At 32.4% G+C, this 18,506-nt stretch overlaps 1 long non-coding RNA gene across 1 annotated transcript; it reads left to right on the top strand.

Annotated features, from left to right (window-relative positions):
* Positions 1-1,885: 1,885 nt before the first annotated feature.
* Positions 1,886-18,389, top strand: LOC139522282 (uncharacterized). Its single transcript, XR_011664370.1, has 3 exons — positions 1,886-1,999; positions 17,609-17,727; positions 18,195-18,389. It is a non-coding gene; the product is annotated as an uncharacterized lncRNA (long non-coding RNA).
* The last annotated feature ends 117 nt before the right edge of the window (positions 18,390-18,506 follow it).

Genomic DNA, 18,506 nt, shown 5'->3' on the forward strand with positions numbered 1-18,506 from the left:
TTATGCAAATTTATTCTGAAATTTGATCTACAACAAGTCCATATATTGAATTGTATTCGATAACTTTTGTTTCGTATGGTAATTATAATTTACATCTTGCATGAGCACAATAACATTGGATATCTCTTTTATATTATGTACTATCATATACCATAATGCACATTGCATTTATTTTTTTCTCGACGGCATTATCAGTAAACAAGTGTACTTAGGATATTATGTGATTTAAACCAAAAGGTATAATTGTGTTATGCTTTGACGCAATGATTTTTAGATGACTCAAAAATAAGATAAAAATATATATGGCAACGGTTTTAAAACTACACATTTTGTGCAATACTATCATGTTAGAATTATCACGAAGAAGCTCCAGTAATAACTACCAAGAAAATTAAATGATACGTTTTGAACTGAAACAGTGGAGATAGCTCCTATAAAATGGTTTCAATTTAAATAAACAAATGGTATCACCGAATTGGATTTCTTAACAACACAGCAAAAAGTGCAACGCATGTTTTACGTACGTTTTAAAAAACGTCTGTAAAACGTACGTTTTACGTATGGAAAACGCATGTTTTAGCCAACATGCGTTAAACGCCTGTACCAAAACGGGTGTTTTACGCCCGTTTTGAAACGGGCGTAATACATCACGTACGTAAAACGTATGTTTTAAAAACGCACGTAAAACATATGTTTTACGTGTGCTTTACGTGCGTTTTCATTATATATTTTTGTGTTACACTACCAACAATTTGACTAGCGTTTACATGTACATTAAATGCCGCTATAAAAACAGTACTTTTAGGAAACATTACTAATCAGTACATTAAATGCCGCTATATAAACAGTACTTTTAGGAAACATTACTAAACAGTACATTAAATGCCGCTATATAAACAGTACTTTTAGGAAACATCACTAAACAGTACATTAAATGCCGCTATATAAAAAGTACTTTTAGGAAACATCACTAAACAGTACATTAAATGCCGCTATATAAACAGTACTTTTAGGAAACATCACTATTCAGTACATAAATTTTTATATCATTTTCAGTAATGTTGAGAAAAAGTTGTTTACAGTACTGAAAATTTCAGTCATATATCAGTACTGAAAATTTCAGCCATTTTTCAGTACTGAAAATTTCAGCCATTTTTCAGTACTGAAAATTTCAGCCATTTTTCAGTACTGAAAATTTCAGTCATTTTTCAGTACTGAAAATTTCAGTCAATTTTAATACTGAAAATTTAAATCATTTTCAGTACTTAAACTTTTTGTCATCTTTAAGTACTTCTACACATACAATATAAGGTCAATGTCAGAAAAATATAAAATGTTTTTATACTGCAACTAGTTGTGTTTATTTTATATAAAATATTGTAACAAAGCTCTATTGTGTACGATGTCAATTTCATCATGGCACACTTTCTCCACAATCAGGGGTCCATGAAGGGATGAAAATAAGTCTTTCGTTTGTGTTACGATTGGAATAGCTATCAATTTATTAATTTATGTTGCAGTATAAAAGCAATATTAGGTCAATGTCAGAAAAATATAAACTTGTTTTGTGCTTGGCGCAAAACTGGGGAAGGGCTCGGTAGAACCTCGTCCTTCCCCAGTTTCTTAGCCTCATACAAAAAATAAGTATGAGACTGCGAAACTAGGGAAGGGCGAGGTTTTACTGCGCCCTTCCTTTCCCCAGTTTTATTCAGAATACTAAAAAGTTTATATCTTTATGACATTGACCTGATATTGTTTTTTCTTACTGTAACCTAAATTAAAATTGATTTTTAAATCGTAACTGTTATATATTATTAGCATGAATATCAAACTGTTTGTATCCCTTAATGAACCCCTGATTGCAGAGAAAGTAATGCATGATGAAATTGACATTGCATAAAATATAGAAATCAACGACAACGGAAGCCCGCAATGAACGGTGTTTTAATCTTTTGCTGACGACAACTTCCAAATCTACTTAGAACCAGGATTTTTTAAGGTAAAAAGTTACGAAATATATCAAAGTAGTTCACATTTCATTTGGTTAGTATGGTGATCACGAAATCAAATAACGTGTTCAAACTTGGGGCATTTTAGTTGGTTGCAGAACATGTCCGTCATGGGACAACTCGGACCGTCTAAAAAAGACAGTTAGGACCATCTATAATATTTAATAATCTTTATTTGTCATATAAGTAACATTATACTTGTGACATATAAACAATAGTAACAGCAACAATAAAATAACTGAGTTAAACACACACATATCTATATATATACAAGTAAAAGTAACTAAGAGTCCCCTGTCCTCAGCTCTAAAGACTGTTTTATAAAGGAACCTGTTTTTTTCACTTGGTTTATATTAGAAGGATTTAGTAGGACTACTAGTTTTTCAGTATCAGATAGATTTGAAAACATAGGATTATCTATTGTCATGTCATTAAAAAGTTTTATACGTAAAACATTATTAATTTGACAGTAGAGGAGAAAGTGATTTTCATCTTCTAAGGTTTTACAAGTTGGACATGTTCTATTGTCTCGAGGTATTTTTAGATATCTGCCCTTCTCAATGAGCAAATTATGGTCACTAATTCTAATTTTTGTAAATAAACGTCTAGTTTCAAAATTGTGATATTTTAGATAAAATTCTTTGTCTTGTTTGACTTTGATATTTTTGTAAAGAAAAAGTTTGTTATTTTCGTTCAAACTATTAATTTTATTTTCCAGTAGTTCTGAATAAAATTTACTTGTAATATTCTTAATCCAAGTCTTTAGTTTGTTAACTTGTTCCATATTTTGACAGGACATTACTTTTTGTATATCAATATTCATTTCTTGTGTTGAATCTTTTATAAAAGTGGACCAAGTATAAACTCCTTGTGAATCAAGGTGTTTACTTAATGTATAACTTTCTTTTAGCAATGGGTTTATGTTTTCAGTATTTAATCTAGCCCAATAAAGAATTGCTTGTGTTTTTATATATTTTTCTATTGGTTGTCTACCAAGTTCAGCTTTAACACCTAAATTAGCAGATGTTTTTTTAGTACCTAAAATACATTTACAGAAATTAACATGAACCTTTTCGAAGGGAGTCTTATCCAAATATTGGAAATTATCTATATCTTTGTTTTGGGATTTTAATCTGCCTTTTGCTCTATAATAAGATTGATATGTATCCATGTATGATATTTCAGCATTATATGTTAAAATTGGTTTTATAAGAGAATCAAAAAGATTACAGGATACATTAACAGGAAAATTTCCCAAAAAGGCTGCATGTGTTTTTAATGAAAACAGAGCTTTCCTAGCTTTTTTGGCTAAATCTGTTAAACGACAACTCAGACAAAGACAAAAGGAACATGTTTACTAAATTTCAAGTTGATTGGACATCAACTTCATTAAAAACTACCTCGACCACAAACGTTTACCTGAAGTGGGACAGACAGATGGAGGAGTGCACGCACAGACCAGAAAACATAATGCCCATAATTGATGCATAAAGAATTGTAAAATAACAACTTTAGAAAATTATGTATCAAGTATATTGCAGCAAAATAGCTATTAGGCTAGAAAGGGCTAAAGAGAAAAACAGTATCAGCGAATACATTGGTTGACAGAAAATTAGACTTTGAAATGAATAAATAAATAAAAAAATTAAGGAAAAATAACATGTCATATGAGAAATATCTAAATTGATACTTCTTTTTTATTCCAATTTTGAGTATATATAAAATTATAACGTAAGCATTAAATTTGCCTCAATGTAGTAACTGCCCTGTAATAAAAGTGAGGTATGTGTATCTGACACAATATAGCTCAAGTTAAATGAAACCCTTTTTCAGACATTTCAAGTATATTTTAAATAATATTAATAATTTATTATATGAACTTTTCGGAAGTGTTTCACGACTTTTTTTGGGAAAAAATGAATTTTATGAAGAATCCGTTGCCATCTAATACTTTCGAATAGACCTGCATAGTTTATTTTCAATGCATTGTAAGTCAGGTTATGTATTTTGAAACTACCACAGAACAAACCATTTATTTTTGTGATTATCAAGCCCCCCCCCCCCCCCACCCCCAGAATATTGAACAGTTGCCTCCTTAGAAGGACACTATATGGATAACTAGCTGGATAAATAATATTTGATAATAAAACACACGGACAATAACAGTAAGGGTACGACCTTTTGTTATTCTATGGATGGGAATGGGGCAGCACGATTTTTTGCGGATTTTTTAAATTATTTTTAAAGTCTTAACTTGTCGCTAAGCATGCCTATTGATTCCACCTCTTACCAGGCCACCATATTTATATTCAAAGACCTCCTGCCACCTCCCCCTTTTAACTCCAAAAATTAATTGATTTTCTACTTATTAAACACGAGTTTAAATTGATTGATTGTTAGTTGTTTGCTTTTAACGTCAAGCGACTAATATTTCATATATAGTTTAGACAGGACGCGAAATTTAAAGTCATGTACGAAAAATGTATACAATATCATAACAAGTAAGGAGATGTGGTATGACTGCCAATTTGGCAACTATCAACTGGAGATCAATGAAGTAGTATTATCAATTATAACCAACAGTGCAGCCTTTGACAAAAAATGACAAATACCCATACTGTATATCAGTTATAAAAGGCCACGACAAAAAAAAATGTGAAACAATTAAGACGAAATAAACTAACGGCCTAAGGGACGACATCAAAAGTTCAATTAAGGATAACTAGAGGCTCTTAAGAGCCTGTGTTGCGCACCTTGGTTTATGAGTGTATTAAACAAAGGAAAACGATGGATTTATGACAAAATTGTTTTTGGTGATTGTGATCTGTTCGTAGATCATACTTTACTCATCATTCTTGCTACTTACAATTTGCTCTATCTGTAATGAACTTGGCCCTTTAGTTACAGAGGAACACATTTTGTAAAAACTTACCCAAATTTACCAAATTAATGAAAATTGTTAAAAAATGACTATAAAGGGCAATAACTCCTAAAGGGGTCAATTGACCATTTCGGTCATGTTGACTTATATGTAGATCTTAATTTGCTGAACATTAATGCTATTTGCAGTTTATCTCTTTATATGATAGCATTCAAGATAATAACCAAAAACGGCTAAATTTCTTTAAAAATTACCAATTGGGGGACAGCAACCAACCAACCAGTTGTACAATTCATATGAAAATTTTAGAGCAGATATATAAAAATATACTTTTAGTTTAATAATGATTTTGGCTCAGTTTGGTTGAATTTGGTCCAGTAGTTTCAGAGGAGAAGATTTTTGTAAAAAATTTACGAAAAATTGGTAAAAAAATTACTATTAAGTGCAATAACTCCTTAAGGGATCAATTTACCATTTCAATCATGTTGATTTTTTTGTAGATCTTACTTTGGTGAACATAATGGCTGTTTACAGTTGATCTATAATAATTTTCAAGATAATAACAGAAAACGGACAAAATTTCCTAAATATTACCAATTCAGGGACAGTAACCCAACAACCCATTGTCCGATTCATCTGAAAATTTCAGGGCAGATAGTAATAGATCTTGACCTAGTTAAAAATTTTACCCTTCGTCAGATTTGCTCTAAATGCTTTGGTTTCAGAGTGATGAGCCAGAATATACATTTAACACCTATGTTCTTTTTTTAGCCATGGAGGCCATCTTGGTTAGTTTGGTTAGTTTGGCGGGTCACCGGACACAATTTTTAAACTAGATACCCCAATGATGGTTGTGGCTTAGTTTGGTTAAATTTGGCCCAGTAGTTTCAGAGGAGAAAATTTGTTTATAAGTTAACGACGACGGACGCTCAAAATTCGGATTTGTGGACATATTTTTCCTGTCGACAGGAATACATAACTTTTTTGTATTAAAAGATAAACAGATAAACATAATCTGTTTTATGTTAAATTATTTGTAAATTCTGTTTTACATGTATATATAAAATGTTCTTTAAATGTGTGCACTTTGTTGTTTTTTTTCTTCAAATAATCCATATTTGTTTAACGAAAGTCTACTTTTGAACACTATTTTTATTTGTTTTTTTTAAACTGAAAACAGTTTTAAATGTCTGAATATCTATATTGTTTCTTTTTATTAAACATAATTTGGCTAATTTATAAACTCTGCACTTTCCCTCTTTTTTGCCAAATTGAGTCCTGTTACCAGGAAATGGTAAACATATGGGGCTAAGGGAAGTAATATTTTTTTGTTAAGCTCATGTGGCTCTATTGAACTAATAAAGTTTAATTCCGCGGTCACACTAGGCAACGATCGCACTACGATCTGGGAAAAATGCAAATGTTGACGATCGTAGTGCGATCTTGAAGATCACAGTAAGGTCGTATCACGGTCGTGGTGAGGTCTTCAAGTTCGTGATGAACGTATACAACTTTGAACATGTTCAAAGCAATCGTGGTGGAATCAGGTATTAGTGAGTTCGCACTAAGGTCGTGGTAAGATCGCAAAGGTCGCTGTATCATTATAGCGAGAGCGTAGTGAAAGCGTGATTATATTCGGAGAGACCAGTACCATAGTGTGGAAACGGAACTGTACGGTTTTCTAATAATTTTGTCATTCGGGAGACTGTCAAAAGGGGCCCCGACATTTGCAAATTAACACGTTGCTTGATGAAAATTTGATGAACTCTTATGTTACTATATATAGCTATGTAACGTTTCTGCTTCAAGTTTTGGTAGCTAAAATATTCTTATAAAGAACCAATAAAATAATAAGAAAGCTATGTGCATCCAAACGTTTTCCTTAGAATAATGGAGCTCCATGTGAAACGATCAAATTTGTCACACAACAGCGATCAAAAATGTATAAAAAAACATCGAAGAATGTATAAAAAAAAACATCGAAAAATCAATGTTTGCTACCTGAATTTCCACATGTACCTTTTCCGATATATAGTCGTACCTGTCTGAAAGTTTTGAAGTCATTGTTTCAGTAGAAATCCAAATATATTCATTTTCTCCATGTCGAATATTTTTATTGACTGTACAATCGCTTGCAATCTAATTAAAAACCGATTTCTCATCGCTCCTGTTTCTGATATGTCGCTCCCACGCGAAATATCAGAAACAGGAGCGATGAGAGATCGGTTTTTAATTAGATTGAATCGCTTGCAAGTTTACTGTACAATCACTCTGAGCCTTAATTCCTGAACAATATCTATGAGAAGAACATAAACCGTGTACTATCTCTTCTGCCATATTCATGATTAGTTTATGTTTTCCATGATACTTCTGTCATATAAATATTTATTAAAACTACTGTAATCCAATGCTGCAACACATGTCTGGAATGATTTTCTCTCCTTTTTCTGTTACAATTTAATATCAGTTAGTTATTTTGTATTGTTATCAATCTTTTATACCTAAATTACACACTCAAAAGTTGAGTCTGCCTGAGCGGATCCGGCATGAGGGGAGAGGGAGTGTTGGTGATTGAAACCCCATTTAAGTTTTTCGATTTTTTTTTATTTTGTGGAATTTCAGGGTGTTCCGTGGTTTGGATCCCGCACCTGATCTGATATCGTCATTGATAGTATTAAATCATTTATTAAATCCGATCATTCAACTGATTTTTTTTTATAGTTTGGTCTTGTGTTGTGATAGGTGTTTTTTTTAGAAATGAGCGCACACAGACATTTTTAACCCCGCCAAATTCTGTATGTACCTGTTTTAAGTCAAAAGCCCGTAGTTCAGTGTTTGTCGTTTTTTCGTGTATGTCATATATGTTTTTCGTAAATTGTTTTATTATGAATTAGGCCGTCAGTTTGTGTATTAATTCTTATTTTTCATGTCGGAAGCTGTTATTGCCGACTATAATTGCTTAAATCCATTTATTTTTTTAACTTTGAAATTCCTATCACATCTCCTTATTTTTATATTGAAGATATAAATATGAGGGGGGATATGACCTTTATCGGGACTCCGGGATCGGGTGTTTTTAAGCTCGGGATTTCGGGATTGACCCTTTCGGGATCCGGGAATCCTTTTTTTCGGATTTCGGGATGTCGGGATTTGCTTTATTTAAATTCGGGACCTCGGGATTTCGTTTTTTCAAGTCCGGGATTTCGGGATCAAGACCCCTCCTACCCCCCCTCAAATATGGTTTGATAAAATGTTGTTCTCACTAAAAAAAAAACTTTTTCGTCAATTTGTCGGATTCTATAGTTGGGAATATTGAAGTTCCCGATATAAAAAAAATCATGTTGTTTTCTCTGTCTTTCAGATAACAAGGCCTCTCCAATCCTTGATAAAATTTAATTTTACTGGAGCTTTTTCTTCCAGTAGTTATAGCTTGTAGTAAACAGAAATCGCATTGGAAATTATACCACATCTTCTTATTTTAATATCGTGTTTATTAACATATAATACGTGTCTTTTCTTGGATCCGTGGTTAGCTACCACCATTTCACATTCGAATTCCTTTATCAAGTTACAATATCCCGATCCTATGATGAAAAATTCTTTGTTTTATTGTTCAAATATGTATTTTTTTTTTTTTTTTTTTAAATTGCTGGTCAAAAACATATTAAGTAAAATTCGAAATATGCTAATTACCCTTGCAGAGCATCTAGTCACCTTTTTTATATATAAATATTTATTTTGTACGAGGATTATTTTCATTTTTATTTTAGATTAGATTCTTCACATATTTTGTACTGTCCTTTTCTTTTTGTCTTGTATACTTATTCAGTGGTTGTTTGTTTATGTGTTCAATTTGTTTTTCGTTCATTTTTTGTACATGAATAAGCCGTTAGTTTTTTCTCGTTTTACATTGTTATTTCGGGGCCTTTTAAGTTTTATAGCTGACTATGCGGTATGGACTTTGCTCATTGTTGACGGCCGTGCGATGACCTGTTGTTGGTAATTTCTGTCATTTTGGTCTCTTGTGGAGAGTTGTCTATTTGGCAATCATACCACATCTTCTTTTTTTATATCTATTGTATACATTTTGTTTTTATCTCTGATATAGTCACCTTAAAAGGGTTCCTTGATAGGATCTTAATTGTTAAAATGACTGGTTTTGTGCTTTTTTTCATTTCAAATACCATATATGAATATAATAGGACAGACAAGGAATATGGAACGCCATAGCTGTGTCACAGTGGAAAAATGGACAAAAATTGATTTTGATACTTTTTGGACATTTTGTTAAAGATTTTGTAAAACCGGTGATTTTGTTATATTTGCAATATTTCACTAGGGATTTTGATATTTTTATTGTGCAAGATTTAAGTCAAGTTTAGAAGATTAAGCTAATATAATTTCATGTTTTAATTTTTTTTTTAAATGGCGACATTTTACTTCAAAATGATCTATAATTATTCCTGAGACTACTATACCACATATTATTCGTATTTGACAAGCCAAGGCTTTAATCCCATAAATAAGTCTGTATGTTCATTGTGTAATCATACGTTTTTTGATTGAGTTAAGTCAGCCAATTGATATTTTATCGTGTGTTTTTCTATGTTGTGATGTTATGCTATTGTTTCAGAAAAAGGGAGAAGGTTTGGATCCGTTAAAACGTTTAATCCCGCTGCAAATGTTTGCACCTGTCCTAAGTCAGGAATCTGATGTACAGTAGTTGTCGTTTGTTTATGTAATATATACGTGTTTCTCGTTTGTCGTTTTGTTTATATAGATTAGACCGTTGGTTTTCCCGTTTGAATGGTTTTACACTAGTAATTTTGGGGCCCTTTATAGCTTGTTGTTCGGTGTGGGCCAAGGCTCCGTGTTGAAGGCCGTACTTTAACCTATAATGGTTTACTTGTTATTTGGATGGAGAGTTGTCTCATTGGCACTCACACCACATCTTCCTATATCTATCTACTGTATGTTCTATAATTGTTAATTATTATCTACATGTATGTGTTAATTATTCTGTTATCCCTTATTTGAATTTTCTCACTCATTTAGAGAAATATTTGTCAAGTACAAGTAGTTTTGGTTTTTTATATAAACTATGTTGTTATTTTGATGTGGCAGATTGGATTTAGTATTACACTGAGCAGTCCCAACTCTGTACAATTGTATTCCATGCTGAACTTATTAAATTATACATCGCGCTAACCAGAGTCGTCTTTTGTTACAAGAGCTAGTCCCAGAGTCAGAGTCCGTACTGTTTATTGTGTGTATGTGGTTCCAGACCAACACATTTCCCAGTCACAGATACACCCAGAATCTATTTGTGATAGCTGTCTTCCGTTGTTCATATTTAGTATATGCTGTGAACATTTAATTATTTTCAGCGTTTTTTCTCGATTATGAGTGCCCTTTTTATTATGTTCACATGGTTCAGTAGTATAACAATTATGTTGAGCAATAACATCATAATGATCAGTAGAATAATCATTATATTCTGCAGAGCTGGTATTATATTCAGCACTTTAATCTATATACTTTTGTCTTTATATTCAGTACTTTTGAAAATATCTTCTGTCAACATATTATTATATTATGTAGATAGCTCATTATGTTGATTACAGAAACCGAAATATTCAGTGGTCAAAGACACTTTTTATACGCCCGTCGTCTTTAGACGGGACGTATTATGGTATACCGTTGTCCGTCCGTCTGTCCGTCCGTCGTCCACACTTCGGACAATAACTCGAAAACGCTTTCACCAATTTCCATGAAACTTTAGTGAATTGTTTATATCATTGACGTAAGCTCCCTTTCGTTTTTTATTTTAATTTCAGATTTTAAGTTTTGGATTTATGGGGCTTTATTCATAAAAAAGGGGGTCCGTCGTCCACACTTCGGACAATAACTCAAAAACGCTTTCACCAATGTCCATGAAACTTTGATGAATTGTATATATCTATTGATGTAAGCTCCCTTTCAATTTCTATAAATTTCAGATTTTAAGTTTTAGATTTATGGGGCTTTATTCATAAAAAAAGGGGGATTTTTAACACTTCGGACAATAACTCAAAAAGGCTTTCACCAATGTCCATGAAACTTTGGTAAATTGTTTATATCTATTGATGTAAGCTCCCTTTCAATTTTTATAAATTTAACTTTTTACATTTCCGAGTTATGAATTTTTATGCTTAAAAAAGGGGGGATTTTCCAATTTTGGGACAATAACTAACACTTTCAAAAACAAGTTAAAAGAGCAACGGGCGTATCATGCGCTAAATCGCAGCACTTTATTATCAGTACTGTTATATCATTTAATATGTTGAGTGAAATAAATATTATGTTCTGTAGACTGATCATTATGTTCAGTAAAATAAATATTATGTTCAGTTCAAACAACTTTATGATCAGTGGTCAAAATGTTTTATGTTTGGTTCAAAAAATATTATACTAGGTGGTTAATCAATTACTTTCAGTGCTTTTTTTTCATTATGTGGTGGTGGTAGACTTCCGAAAATAACCGAAAACATGTATAATTTTTTCGGGTTTATTTTCATACTGTCAACATGTCGTCTGCTATACAACGTACTCTTGCAGAACTTAATCTGCAAATCTTTCAAATTAAAAAGTTTAAAGATGATAGGATAGAAGATGACACTTTTCAGCACCTTACTGATCAAGACTTGATCAGACTAGGTGTTGAAACTATTGGTGATAGAATAAAGATTGAGGGAAGCGATAAGGATGACTCTGTGACTATATGACACAAACATTAGCAACTATAGGTCATCATAATGCCCCCAATAATTAGAAAAAGCCCCCGCATAGTCAGCTATAAAAGAGGGAGGAAAGATACCAGAGGGAGTGTCCCCGAAATGCTGTGTGGTAGAGTGTTATTAATTAATTATTAGCGCCCTTGGTAAAACTTCAAATTTCATAATTAATGTATTTCATTGTTAAATAATTTACATGAATCTTATATAAGTATATATTTGTTAATTGCATAGCTTTTGCTATTTGAATTCGTTGGTTAAAGATATTTATTTATATTGTAAAGTTTAATATTTGCATCGTCGCAAAATCTTTGGTTACCCTCTTTGTATACATTCAGTGAGAAACTTAAATATTTTATAGATCTTCCTAAGACTAAATTTGGAAATTGATAATTCTTGTCCATCCTTTTTTGAATGCGTGTTGTTATTTGATTTAGCCATGTGATTATGGATGTTCCGAATTGAGTTTTATCTTATACCCAAGTCCCACTAAGCCACGATCGCACTACGATCTGTGGAAAAAATGAAAATTTTGATGATCGTGTAGGTCGCAGTAAGGTCGTACCACGGTTGTGGTGAGATCTTCAAGATCGTGAAGAGCGTGGCCAACTTTGAACATGTTCAAAACAATCGTGGTGCGGTCGTGGCGAAATTAGGTCGTGGTAGAAGCGTAGTGAAAGTGCACTAAGATCGTAGTAAGATCGCAAAGGTCGCTGTACAATCGTTGCGAGAGCGTAGACGTTACGCACGGTAATGCGTTCGGATTAAAATTACGTTATTATATGATTTTAGAACAGCAACCATTTGCCTATAAAGAAATAAAATCACCATCATCCATATATCTACAGAAAGGCCCGGACATGTTTTTCTTATTTTAAGTTAATTCTATAAATTTTTGCACCATACATTTATTTTATTGAACTCACAAATCTTACTTTTGCGTTAAAAATTGCATGTCCGGCGTAACATTTCAGATTAAATAAAATGCATTTCTCTATGTTCCGTTGTAATTTTGCACATAAAATCTGCGAAATTTAGTATATCAGCTTCCTACTAGATTTATATTATAACATCATACCCGTTTTTTGGTATTGGCTGAAATTTGAAGCAAGCCTTCAACGAAATATTCAGTAGAGGAACCTGTCTTAATGAGTTTTGAGGAAAGTTTATCAAAATTTCAGTTTTATTATTATCCCTATAAAATAATCAAATCATATTAAAACTATACTCAATAGAAAGTTCAGAAAAAGATAAACATTTTCAAAGTTTCAAATGTAAAAAAAAACTTTTTCTTGAAGCAGAATTTTTAAAAATCAAATGTCTAGCCACAATGTCCAAACGTTATTTTTGTCCATTCCTTAGGTGAAACATGTTGTATAAATACTAAATGTGCATTTATAATACAAAACTAACATATTTATAAGATACAAACTATAAGTTCATACAAATGGCTAAATGAGTCGGGTGTTTTCACAAACATTATGACCTTACATTTTTTTTCGGAAAGCATTCCCTATGTCTAGCCATTATGTCCAATGGTGTCATTTTGACGTTTCTGCACAGTGGCGTCTTTTATACAAATACACACTAGTTACGAACTGTTTAGGCAGTTAAAATGATGCCGGGAAATGTTCATTCCAAAATGGTCTTCTGAGTCAAAATAACACTCAGATTAGAAAAACATACACACATAAGGAATAAACCCTTTATAGACACACGGGAAAAGGGGGGATGGGCCGAGGGATAATTTCTTATGGACAAAAGTTTTCACGCAAATCTAAAACACCTTTATAGATTAGAAACCGATTAGAATCCGAGTTACAATGGTCTTATAAATTTTAAACAACTATATAAATACGTATTTGTAAAATGAAACCATCAGTGCTAAAAAGATAGAGAAATAGTCGGAAAACTCAGACACAGACACATACTGATATTGGACAAAAGTGAGTTCAACAAAAAAAAAAAATCATTTCAACTAAAATCATTATAAAAAGAAATATTGCTAAATTATTATATGACCGATTTTAATGAAATAAATACCATAAATTTTTATGTCAATTTGTCAAAAAAATGTTCAGGCTAAATTTATCTTCTCATGTGTCCCTCGGCTCCGGAAGCAAGATTTTTTTTAAAGGTTGCTATGTTTTCTTTCCAAAATAAAATTGGAAAAATTTGCATTTGTTTTCATCTAATCGCAGATCAGAAAATAAAAACGATCCTTACGTAATTAATTGCCTTATACATGATAAATTTTGAAACATTTCTTCAGCTTATGGTATTAATTTGATATAAGTCGACCGAGTAGGTACTCCGCTCTTGATAACAAAATGTGAAAGTTAGTTTATGGCGTCAAATTTGTTAATTATACATGTTACGTCTTGCGACGCAATACCGTGCGTAACGTCACAGCAAAAGCGTGTTTCTATTAGGAGAGATTGCGCTACGATCTCACAGCAACGTTATCACGACATTAAGTTCAGTATTTTTGTGATTTTACTCTCTACTCTGTTACCGGCCACAAAAGAGCTCATCAACCAGAGAATTAAGTTAATAAACACAAAGCTGTAATAAATTCCAGTAATTTTAAGTTTTGGAAGCTCTTTGGTATTGTATTAGGTACTTTAAATGAAAAGAAAAGTTACAAGCAACATATCATATTAGTTTAAACGAGTAAACACTAGGGACTATATTCGTCGTCATCGTCGTCGTCGTCGTCGTCGTCGTCGTCGTCCGAAAACATTTTTTAACCTAAGTATAAGTGAATAGAAACCTGTGAAATTTAAACACAAGGTTTATGACCACAAAAAGAAGGTTGGGATTGATTTTTAGAGTGTTGGTCCCAACAGTTAAGGAATTAGGGTCCAAAACAAGCATTTTTCTTAGTTTTTGCACAATATCTTTAGTAAAAGAAAATAGAAATCTATGAAATTTTCACACAAGGTTTATGACGACAAAAGGAAGGTTGGGATTGATTTGGGGAGTTTTTGTTTTCGTAAAAAGCTGCGCCCTGCGGAGCATCTGGTTCTTTTAGTGGCCCAAAAGCGTGGAATTGGGCTCTGGACAGTTTCTTTAGTTTAAACAAAATAGATCTTAATGATTTTTTTTCTGAAGGGTCAATACCACAAAAGGAAGGTTGGGATCGATTTTGGGGATGGTTGTCCAACCGTTTTGGAATAAGAAGCCCGAAACAAGGATTTTTCTAGTTTAAGGATAATAACTTGTGTATAAGTATTTCATTTGCTCTGAAATTGTACAACAATGTTAAAAAACCACAAGTAGAAGGTTTGGATTCGTTTACGGGGTTATGGGTCAAAAGTTTAGGAATAAAGGGCCAAAAAGGGACCAAAAGCAAGCATTTTTCTAGTTTCAAGACAATAAATTGTGTGTAATTATATTGACCTTTCTAAAATTGTACCACAATGTTCCACATAACAAAGGGGAGGCTAGGATTAAGTTTTGGAATAATTGCCCAAATATGTAGGAATAAGTGGGGCCAAAAAAGGGCAAAAAAGAAGCATGTTTCTAGTTTCAAAACAAAAATTGTTTAGGTGAATGAATCTCTCTGAAATTGTAATACAAGGTTCCATACTACAAGGGAAATGATGGGATTGAATTGAAGGGTTATTGCTTAAAAAGGGGGTTTCAATAAAAAAAATTAGGGGGGGGGGGGTTAAATTTTTTAAGGGATTCCTTTTTTTCAAAAATTTTCGAAATTCGAATTTTGAAAAATTTCAAGAAGAAGCCTTCAGTTGCACAATATTGTACAGTAGATTTGTTAGATCTCTGGCCACATTTATTTTGTGACAAAAACCTTTATTATGACAAAAATTCGATCACAATCCAAATTCAGACAGTATCAAGCTTGAATATTGTGACCAAATTTGCTCCAACCGTTCAGGGTTGGACCACTGCGGTCGTATAAAGATGTGCCCTGCGGAGCACCTGGTTGTTGTTGTAATTATAGTTTGTTTATTTAAATCTATAGTTTACATTTGTATATTAGTAAATTATTCATTTATGTAGCCGATATTGTATGTAGAGACCTTATTGAAATTTGGTTTAATCCTAATGAGTTTTTATTATTATTATTATTATAACTCGCAACTCAACTTTTAAAACTCGCAACAAGACTTTTGTAACTCGCAACAAGACTTTTGTAACTCGCAACTCGACTTTCGTTACTCACAACTCGATACTCGCAACTCGACTTTCTTAACTCGCAACCCGATACTCAATAAAAAGTGAATCTCTTGCGAATTGCCGAAATGATGTCAGAGCCGGATTAAGGGGGGGGGGGGGGGGTCCAGCCCCCTATTTGAGAAAAAAACCTGCTTGCTTATAAAGGGAATCACCGAAGCTTGACTAGAGCGAGGCCCCTCTTAGGCAGTCAGCGGGCCCCCACTTATGAAAATTACTTGATCCGCCACTGGATGTTGCCATCAAAACTGTGTCACTTAATAATTTGTCTCCGGGTATATTGTTATGCAATCTGTAACTTTACTACAATGGTTCTTTTATGGTTGCCATGGTAAGGGTTGTTTTGTTTTAAGGGGACAATAATTTGATGGGTTTTTTTTTGGGGGGGGGGAGTTGACGAATAGATCTTATCATTTTGATCTGTTGCTTCGCAAGTTTATATTTTACTACAGCAAAGCTTCATTTTTACTTTTTTATACGCCCGTCAAAATAAAGGTTTTTGTCACAAAACTCATTGTATTATGTTATACAAATGTCCGGTGTCCGTCCGTCTGTCCGTCTGTCTGGCGTAAACATGTCGCGCCGTAACTTGAGAACGACTTATCCAAATTTCACGAAACTTATTGTAGTTGTTTCTTATGATAGTCAAATGATCTGTATACTTTTCTGTCAAAATAAGATTAAAACTTTTTGAGTTACGGCACTTTGTAACTAAAATAGGGGTGTGTTTTTTTTCACATGTCGCACTGTATATCAAAAACAATTTTTGATTATTGCTTAAAACTTTACACACTTCTTAGTTATATTAATTTTAAGATCTGTATACTTTTTGGTGAGGATTCAAAATTTCATTTGAGTTATTGAGTATTTTGTAAAAAAGGGGGAGGGGATTTTTACATGTCGCGCCGTATCTCAAAAACGATTTATGATTATTGCTTAAAACTTTACACACTTTTTTGTTATATTAATCTTAAGATCTGTATACTTTTTGGTGATGATTTAAAATTTCGTTTTTCAGATATTTAGTATTTTGTAAAAAAGGGGGAGGGTATTTTTACATGTCACGCAGTATCTCAAAATCAATTTATGATTATTGCTTAAAACTTTACACACTTCTTTGTTATATTGATCTTAAGATCTGTATACTTTATGGTGGTGATTTAAAATTTCATTTTTCAGTTATTTAGTATTTTGTAAAAAAGGGGGTGGGTATTTTTACATGCATGTCACGCCGTATCTCAAAATCAATTTATGATTATTGCATTAAACTTTACATACTTCTGTGTAACATTAATCTTAAGATCTGTATACTTTTTGGTTTTGATTCAAAATTTTATTTTAGTGATATTTAGTTTTTTTGGGTTCATATGTCCCTCTGTATCTCAAAAACAATATATGGTTATTGCTTAAAACTTTCTCAAAAATTATTAAACTATCACACAAGACGACAGGCGCTCATGGCGCAGCTGATTATTTTAATTTGTACATAATTTAGTTCCTGCATTTTAAGTTGCAGAGAGTTAATTTTCCTCATGCTCTGGGCATGTTGGGCACAATAATTTCTTTCAAGTCTTGTCAGTTTTAAAAAATCCATTTAAAAGAATTGGTTGTCATATTTGTTTTAGCCCCCTTTGCTATATTCATTCATTTTTATCCGTTATCATTGTCCGTTAACTTAATTATCTAGAATTGTAAAAACTGGTTTCCTCTGCATACTAATGAGCTTAATTATTTTATCAAACTAGGGAACAAGAAATCTTCATAGGGATACATAGGTTGAACATTTTCTAAATGGATCCACAGAACTCTGTGTCTCACCTGCAGTTGCTGCTGTTAGTGTAAAAGTGTGATGTTGACTATAAAAGTGAGTATATTTATCAGTAAAATACAGAATTTAAAAAATAATATATGTGCATGTATCATACTCCATCCATGAACTATGGATAATTAAAACAATGTTATAGCAATAACTAAAAAATATTCATAGATCTAATTTTAAGGGTTAACTTATTATAGCTCTTCATCTTTTATATACGCTTTGGATTTTAAATATTTTGGCCACGAGCATCACTGAAGAGACAAGTGTTGTCGAACTGCGCATCTGGTGCAAAAAAATTTGTACCGTTAATGTTATTATTAATTTTTTTTATCTTGTTCTAGTTTATCATGGAGACTGCAATGATAAATTATAAATCACAAAAAATCCTTAATCTCACCATTGCTTAATATATGGACTCATCTTTAAATTCCTTAATAATAACCCTGATTGGTAAGGTTACCGTATTATTTGATGATTATTTAAGAAAACTGTACTCTGAATTTTATTTTTAGATTTCAGCAACAGAATGAAGAATTCCAAGAGTCTAATACGGTTTATGAAACAGGATTTTATCATTGAATCAACATCCTACAAGAATATAACATACACATAAGTAATTATGTGCAGGGAAGAACATTTAAACAAAACTGTAAGAGACATACAGTGGTGTATTTTTAAAGAGACCGAAAGAACCTGTAATAACTTGCCATGAGTATATTTTCCAAACCAGAAGCTCGTTCATAATTATATACAATTTAAATTTGCACCTGTCCTAAGTCAGGAATCTGATGTACAGTAGTTGTCGTTGTTTGTTTATGTAATAT

The sequence above is a fragment of the Mytilus edulis genome, chromosome 5 (genome assembly GCF_963676685.1).
Source record: "Mytilus edulis chromosome 5, xbMytEdul2.2, whole genome shotgun sequence".
NCBI classification, from domain to species: Eukaryota; Metazoa; Mollusca; class Bivalvia; order Mytilida; family Mytilidae; genus Mytilus; species Mytilus edulis.